Genomic DNA, 9,017 nt, shown 5'->3' on the forward strand with positions numbered 1-9,017 from the left:
TGGGAAAGTATTACTGTGGGTGTAACTCAGATGTGAGCTCCAGGAAGAGAGTGAACTGAGACATCTTGTCAGGACCCAAAGCCCGTAGCATCTGCAATCTGACAGAGGCTGCTGAGCACAGCACTTCTGGAGCCTGTGCTATTAGAGGGCAGGTGTGCTCATGAAAATAACAGCCACTTTTTATTGCAAGTCTTCCCTCATTTGTCTGGGAAACAGAAGAAAGCAACTCAAGAATCACCCAGGAAAATTACTTTTAACCCAATCTGTGGTTTTTCGAACCTTGTTCCATGAAGTGGCTAATTGGGCCAGCTCAGCAGAACTTTCCAGGTTCTGACAGGGGCTGAGTCCAGAGCCCTTGTGGGTATTCCCTTAGGCCAGAGAAGAGCCAGTGACACATCTCAGATTTCCTTTGGCTTACAATAGCCAGGCTGTGGATTGGCACTGCGGTCTGGGAGCCTAATCTTATAGAAAACCAGCAACTAGGAACTTCTCACAAATAGAAACAATGAAGGACCTCAAGCACGTGAGTTAAGTCTGGTGTGAGCCTGGGACTGTATCCAAAAAGAGCCTGATTACCCTGAACATAGTTCAAGGGGGTGGTGGGTATTTGGAAGCGGTTCCCATGACTATCACCATGGGATAAAGTAAGTCCACATCTCAGCACATAAGACATAATAAAAGAAAGGTTCTTAAGGCTAGGGAAGAGCCAAATGAGGTAGGTGGGGAGTAAAACAGCCAGACAGTGGTCAGCCGGGGGACATCACCCTTTAATTGACAAAAGTCACAGAGATATTGGCGCCAGGTACTTTCACTAAGAAATAAGGTTTATGTAATCTCCTTTTAGCATAGACCAGATATCTACATGCAAAGCAAACTCTCTGCTAATAATCATGTTTATGTCATGGTGGAGAAATTATAAAGAAAACCACCCTAGCAGAACTACTAATACTACACACACACACACACACACACACACACACACACACACACACCAGTTCCCAGCCCCATCCTCATCTGCCTCAAAAGAGGAACAAAGGCTAAGAGAATGGAACTTCTTGGACTGTTCCCTTACTCTTAGGGAGGGCCACAGACTGAACTTTGATGAAGCAGTCAAGCTGAGGCTCTTCTGAACACCACTCTCTCTTCCCAACTGAACCTTAGAGTTGCAGTCACATTTGATACTCTGTAAAGAACATTCTAATTAATATTCATCCAGGACCAAAGCCAGAAGAGACCAACTGCTTCCTGGTAGGCATAGGTTAGTATTCAACTTCTGTTCTATCCAAAGTCAGAAGCGAGAGGGTAGAGCTACCACTGTTTATGCTGCATTGGAGTGTAAAATATCAAATACAATGAGTTTGCTGAGGCTCTCGAAAGTCAGCATTCTTATGTGGAGAATTTCAGTCTAGCTTTATAATATGTGGAGCTTTATAGCTAACTTTTTTAAAAGAAAAATCACATTTTATTCAAGCTTCACTTAATAAATCTTATAGCCAAGAATAACAAAGCAATGACCTGACCCAGTAGTTAACTATAGTGCATTGAAATCCACAGCTCGAAATAAGCACCAATACCCATTTTTATGTATTCAACTGCAACACAAGTAAATGCACATTGACTCTCCTTATTGTCTTGATGACAATAGTCACTGAGACTGTAGCTGATTGTGTCTTTTATTTAAATACCCATATTTTAATGATAACAGTTATTATTTCCAGTTTTAAAATATGGCCCAAACAGTTTCAGACAGAGCAATGAATAATGCAAAGGTTTCCTTTTACCATAAGACCCAGAGCAAGATGGCACTTGGGGAATCCTAAAATGCAGAATCCTAAAATGGGATTGTTCCATCTATATCTCACATCAGCTCCCTTACCCATTCCATGCCTATGAAAGGACTTTCTAATGTAATGGCCTAGATGTGCTGTATCTTTGCAACCTGCTCAAGGCTGGGTACCATGCGCATCTCCACAGAGGCAGGTAGTACAAGGCTGACTTTGGCCATCCAGATGAGGAGGCAGTTCTTGTCTCCTGGGATGCTGAGACTCTCAAATTCAAAGTAAAGAGCCTGATCAGGTGAGGTAGAACACCCTTCTCCCTGATACACTTTCACTTCGTGCTAATGCCCATCCGCAAGGCAAACCATCAACTTCTGCTCTGTAAAATACAAATTGTCCTAGGGAAGGGAAAGGAGAAAGCAAGCTCAGGATGGAAACCATAATTCGAACTGGTAGTGAGCGTTTATACGGTCAGAGATGTCTCAATTTGGAATCAATCTAAATCTAAAACAAATTTCTTCATCAGACTGTTACTCTGAGGAGGCCAGGGTGGAGTAACATTAGCCCCAGAAATAGAGTTTAATTCCCCGTCCCCCACCAGCTGAAACTGGTGGTTTTCTTTTCGTCTCGCCTTTCTCATCTGTAAAACGTAGATTAGTCAGAGCTTCAAAGAGGAGGCTTAGGATCTGTGCTACCTGCTCAATTATTTGCAGCCCCAGGAGTTTTGCATTCATACATGCTTCTCCCTGAAGATGCTGACGGTGCTCTCCCTGTGGCTGGATTCTTCTGGCCTCAGCTGCTTCTTTGGAGAAAAGAACATTTTGCCAATCCAGATCAAATGGGCATTTTATATATTTCTTGTGTTCTACTTACAACATCCTAAATCATCCAGTTTGTTTGATAACTTATCACCAATTCTTGTTTTCTAGCTATGCATATACAAACACACACACACACTCAGCAGTAACCCCTATGAATGCCAGAATCTTGTTGGCCTCATTCCTTGTCTCATTTCTAGAGCCTCAAACCGGACTTGAGACTGATCAGGAGCTTGAGAAATGTCTATTGTTGAATGAACAAATGCATGCAAAGTGTTGGACAAACCCCATGGATCCTTCTCCAACAATTACTGACCCAATAAGTGAATAGCAGGCTTGAAAGGTTTCCTGTCTAAGCCTGCATCCTGTGCCTGTTTCAGGCAGGGAAGGAGAGCTCAGAGGCTTTTCAACTAGACAGACATGAGCCCTGCTCCAGGCTCTCTGATGTGACCCTAGGTTGACCAGTCATCCAGGTCCTCCTTCTGGAGAGAGGCAGATAATTCTCTGATGTACTTGCATTCATGCAAGGATTTAATAGAGAGAACACAAACTGGCCAGCAGTGTTGGTTTAGCAAACTCTAAAAGCCATATAAAATACAATAAGTGGAAGACCCTTGTTTCAAAGTTCTGAAGCATTTCACATGTGATGACAGTGGGGCACTGATGTCATCTCGGGGCCTTCTCAGCAGAGTCTTGGAGGGCTCATGTCTCGTGCCCACAAAGCTGGCCTCACTGCTCAGCAGAGTGTCTGAGACACAGGAAAGCTCTTAACAAATGAGTGCCTCTCCCTTCTCATTAAAAATCTGATGTAATGAAATGAGACAGATCATGGCTATTGGCTGGACAAAGGGATCCTGAGCTGTGGAATTTCTGGTAGTGATAACCATCCAGGCTAATTATCCACTTGGTGAATTATTCAGATTCTTGCTTGGCCTGTCTCTTTTTTATTCCTTTGAGTAATACCCCTGCCTGTTTGATAATTCAAAAATAGACTCTCCATCCCCAACTTGTCTCTAGTACTTTGATAAATCGCCATTGAAACAAAAAAGTTGAAGCTTACAGACTCATACTGGAACAGTAAAAAGGCACAGTACATTTGTTCCCTGTGCTCCTGCTTATTCAAAATGCTTTTATTGGTCACCTTAAATGCCAGACCCAGAGCAGTGTTTTAGACAGAAGCTGGTATGAGTCTACTACAGTTTGCTGTACAAAATAGTTGTTTGATTATGGACTCCTAGGGACCAGCTAAGGGACATCATGACATGACCTGCACATTTACTGTGAGCAAAGATGAGAAGCCAAAATGGAAAAGGCCCTGTCATTTGCTAGTTTCTGCATGCAGAGGGCAGAGTAGATGTCATAGCTGCCCTAACCCCTCCACATCTGCCCCCCACTACCAGTAATATATGGCCTGAGAAGACAACTGACCAATGGCTAGGAGAGTTCTGAACACAAATTTATTGTTGGTGTCTCAGAAGACTCAACAGAAAAAATCGGGACCCTGTAAAATACACACTGATTTTTTTTTTCTCATAAGTATATGTGGTATATGTATGTGTGGTGGTTCGAATAGATTTGGCCTAGGGAGTGGCACTATTAGGAGGTATGGTCTTGTTAGAGTGCATGTGGCTTTGTTGGAGGAAGTGTGTCATTATGGAAGTAGGCAATGAGACCCTCTCCCTAGCTGCCTGGGAGATAGTCTCTCCTGGATGCAGTCAGATCAAGATGCAGAACTCTCAGCTCCTTCTTCAGCACCGTGTCTGTGTAGATGCCACCATGATGATAATGGACTGAACCTCTGAATCTGTAAGCCCTCCCTAATTAAATATTGTCCCTTATAAGAGTTGCCTTGGTGTCTCTTCACAGCAATGGAAACTCTAAGTATGTGTACATGTTAATATGTGTGCATGTGTGTGAATGCATGTGGATGCTCAATGTCAGAGGTCAACCTCAGATATCTTCCTCCATCACTTTCCAGCTTACTTTTTGAAGGAAGATGTCTTGTTGAACTTGGGGATTACTGACTCAACCAAAGGTCAACCTCAGATGTCACTCCTCTGGCACTATCAACTTTTCTGTTTTTGAGACAGGGTCTCTCATTGGCCTGGATCTTCCCAAGAAGGCTAAAGTGGCTGGCCAACATGCCTCAGGGATCTTCCCATTTTTGTTTCCCAGACATTAGGATTAGAGGTACATGCTACCACACCTGGCTTACTTCATGGGTGCTCAGGATCTGAAACTCTGGTCCTTGGGTTTGTGTGACAAGCCCTTTCCCAACTGAGTCATCTCCCCAGCCCATACACTTCTGGAAGCCCTTGTCTTTTCCAATAAATATTCCAGCTCAGATATGGGGAGGCCTAGATCTTAGTGATATGAAAATGCCCATGTCTTGTATTGAATAAAATCTTTCTTCCATGATACTCTGTACATAGAGACTTTGTATCCATGATTTCAAACATCTGCAAGAGAAAAGGAAGGCATAGAAGGCATGTTCCAGTCATATCCAAATATCCAGATGTTTGGCATCACTCTGTCATTACTGCAGTGTGTGGGCGTCCCCATCAGCAACAGACATAGAATCATTTTCAAGAACCAGGTTCAGAGAGTGATTTTCTGGGAACAGAGATACCTTATCATATGCTGTTTCCTACAGAAATGAATTAGCTCTGCTTTAATTAGTAACCCAAGAATAAGGGTAAAAAATGAACACACAAAAAGCTTAGAATAGAGGCTGCAGAAAGGACTCAGTGGGTCAAGGACTTACCACAGGGGGAGCATGAGGACCTGAGTTCAGTCTCCCACAAGCCACATAAAAAGCCAGATGTGGCAGTCCACGTCTGAAATCTCAGTACTGGGGAGGCAGACACAAAAGGATCCCTGGGGCTTTCTAGCCAGTTACCTTAGCCTTCTTCGGTGAGCTCCAGGCCAGCAAAAGACCCTGTGTCAAAATCAGGGAGAGATGGCCCAGCAGCTAAGAGCGCTAGCTGTTCTTCCAGGAGACCCATGTTTTGTTCTCAGCATCCACACAATGGCTTGCAACTGGCTACAATTCCAGTCCTAGAGCATATGACTCCCTCTTCTGGATTCTGTTGGCACTGCATGCATATGGTACATAGACATACAGGCCTGCAAAACATGAACATATACATATAAAAACCTATACATATCAGGCAGTGGTGGTGCACGCCTTTAATCCCAGCACTTGAGAGGCAGAGACAGGCAGATTTCTGAGTTCGAGGCCAGTCTGGTCTACAGAGTGAGTTCCAGGACAGCCCAAGGCTACATAGAGAAATCCTGTCAAACAAAACAAAAACAAAACAAAAACAAAAACAAAAACCTATACACATAAAAAAATAATAAAGGTTTAAAATATGTTGAAGAGACAGCCCCCCCTCCCCCCCGCTTAAAGTGGATAGTGCCTGGGGAATAACTTCTGAGGTTGACCTTTGACCTCCACACATACATGCATGCACATACAAATGCACACACAAAAGCTTAGAGTAACAGCATTTTCTGAAAGGAAAACTGACTTTCCACCTCTCTTATCTATCTAAATTCTATTTTAAGAGTAGGTTATTGTTTTTCTTTAATAATACTATTGTTCCCAGGCTTCGTGATAAAACCATTGCTTAAATGGTGGATGTTGTAATGAATGGAGCACCCCAGTAGGAATTAGAAGATGTTGAAGCTAGCCAGGTCTACTTCCCTTGATGCTGTGGGCACACTAAGCAACATATCTAGCACATGTCTGCCCCGCTTCCTGCAGAGCAAAGGTATTAAATGGGATGGGCTGCCAGGCCCATTCTAAAGCCAGTCTGATGAACAAGTGTTTATAGAAGCCATAACGCTAACATTTCACAGACCTTAGAACACATAGGCTTGAAAGCATTTTCAAACAAGACTCATTTGCAGTGAATCTGTAAGTCTAGGTGGTGTCCAATTTGTTCACTGTAAGAAGCTGCAGAGAGTCCTGGGTGAGGATGCAAGCTGTGTGGGTGACAGAGAGGTCCTCTCATTGGGCATTTGAATGCTCCCTCGGACCTTCCCAGGACACGGGCTGTCATCTGTGTTGAGAAATAGCTCTAATCTTCACAAGTAGGTTCATGGTCTTAAGGACATTGTTATTTTTTGATATACTCCATAATAACATACAGGTGCCATGCAAAAGGTCTTCTAGCCTCATGTGGGTTCACTGGTTTCTAACTAAAACTGGATCTGAAACTTCAGGTAAAAATGATGACTGGTATTCTATAATTACCGTTTAAAAGCCAAGGACATCTTGTGGCTCCGGAAAATCGGGGTTTGCTCAGAAGTATTACTTATATTTATCTAAAATTACACACAATGCATTGAAGTGTGTGTGTGTGTGTGTGTGTGTGTGTGTGTGTGTGTGTGTGTGTATAAGAGAGAGAGAGAGAGAGAGAGAGAGAAAGAAAGAGAGAGAGAATCATAAATGAAGAGACCCTCTAACAGCCATTTCAGCAACAAACATGAGAAACCTTCCTTTAAGTTTTTGGTCAGGAACATCCAAATGACTGCCAAAACAAATATGAGCTAATGTAATTGTCCCTGATTGTCACCCAGAGATTGAAGGTAAGCACCTATTGCTGAAGACACCTTGTACTTGGGACACAGAACTCAGAAGGTTCTGGCTAGATCTCATCAAAAGCCTCCTCTCTGAAGACTAGCTTTTACAGTACCAGAAGGTGTTTGTTATGCAAGCTGCAAAGGGAGGAAGCAGCCAACAGTTCTACACAACTGTGATGCCTATGAACCACAACAATGGCCAGTCTGCCAAGGGGAGAGAAAAAGGTGTGACAGAGGCACTCGGAACCTGAAAGTAACCAATGACTGGCTGTAAGGCCTGCTCAAGAGGAGGAGAAGCATGCCTGGTACTAGAACCCTAGCCAGTCACTCACATCTGGTGAGGTAATGGGTATTAGAGGAGTGCCCACCTCTGACAATAGATCAATATAACACCTAATTGCATTCTGAATACTTACCCTTCTACCCAGTGATAAATGTGGCCCTGCCCCTCAGCAAAGAAGCTTCTCTTTGCAGTAGATAGAAACAGCCACAGAAACCCACCACTGGCCAAAATACAGAGAGGAACTGATAGCGGGTGCCAACAGACCCATCTACAACACACCTCCTGCAGTGCCTAAGGCTAGGGAACTATCTCAGAAGAGAGGTCGGAAAAATTGTAAGAGCCAAGAAGTTGGAAGTCTGCTGAACAATTGTGTCTTCTAAAAACAACAGGTAAGCTGTGCCCACAACAATGTAGCTGCCCAAATAAGACCCAAAATATGATGACATTAATAGGCAAGCTATGATGAAAGAAGGAAGTCTCAAGGGCCCCACCCCTAGAGAAAGGCTACAGGTAACAAATGACTGCTGAGAATGGGAGCATTGGTCATCTCCAGGGATGAGTCCCCTAGTTGGTTATCCAATTCCAAATAGCCACCAAAATCATACACATGCATACACACGGGCCAAGAAGGTTGTACTTATATGTTTATGAATATGTGTGTGTGTGTGTGTGTGTGTGTGTGTGTATGTGTGTGTGTAAATACTAATTAAAGGGAAAGCAGCCATGGATTTGAGAGGGAGTTGGGAAGAGAGGGATTGGAGAGAAGAAGGGGGAAATAATGTGATTAAATTTAATGACAAATTTTAAGATTATTTTTTAAAATGGTAAGATTGTTTAAGAAGCAGGACATCCATACAACAGGAGCTCCTAACAGCTAATACGGGAGCAACTTGAGGCACAAAATAAGTAATGACAATACTGGACTATAACTCATCCAATAAAATAACTATTCTTGGGTTCACATTGCCTTGTTGATGTTCATAAGTATAATTGTTATTAAATCTTCCTGGGAATTTCATTAGAAAAAAATGTAGAAAGGGGGGAACCAGGAAATTCATGCTAAGAATGGGCAATGTCTACAGTAATAATTTTTGCAGATCTTCTCTTGTAGGTGCTAAAATTAGTAGAAGAAACTTAGAAGAGAAACAGAATTTGCTTAGTATCATGTTATCTCCCTAAACATCTACTGACTACAAGAGAAAGAGTAGTACCTCCACAGCTGAGAAAACTGGCAGACATTTTACCCTTGAGGTCAAGGTCAAGTCCATGCATAACAGGCATCAGCAACCCAGAGAGTTACATGGAACTGTTTCTGTAGTATTCTTGGCAAATGTGTGTCGCCACACTGCACCATAAGAAGCTATCAGACAAGCCTGAGGATTGTCTCGAAAACAGCTGACATGATTTTCAAAATTAACAAGGTCACTGGGTTTGATGGTGCACATCTGTAACCCTAGCACTCAGGAGGCAGAGGCAAGAGGAGATCAACTCTGAAAGGAAGGGGAGGGAGGGAGGAGAGGAGGGAGGAGGGGTGGGGAGAGGAGGGAAGGG

Source organism: Mastomys coucha, unplaced genomic scaffold (assembly GCF_008632895.1).
Source record: "Mastomys coucha isolate ucsf_1 unplaced genomic scaffold, UCSF_Mcou_1 pScaffold21, whole genome shotgun sequence".
Lineage (NCBI taxonomy): Eukaryota > Metazoa > Chordata > Mammalia > Rodentia > Muridae > Mastomys > Mastomys coucha.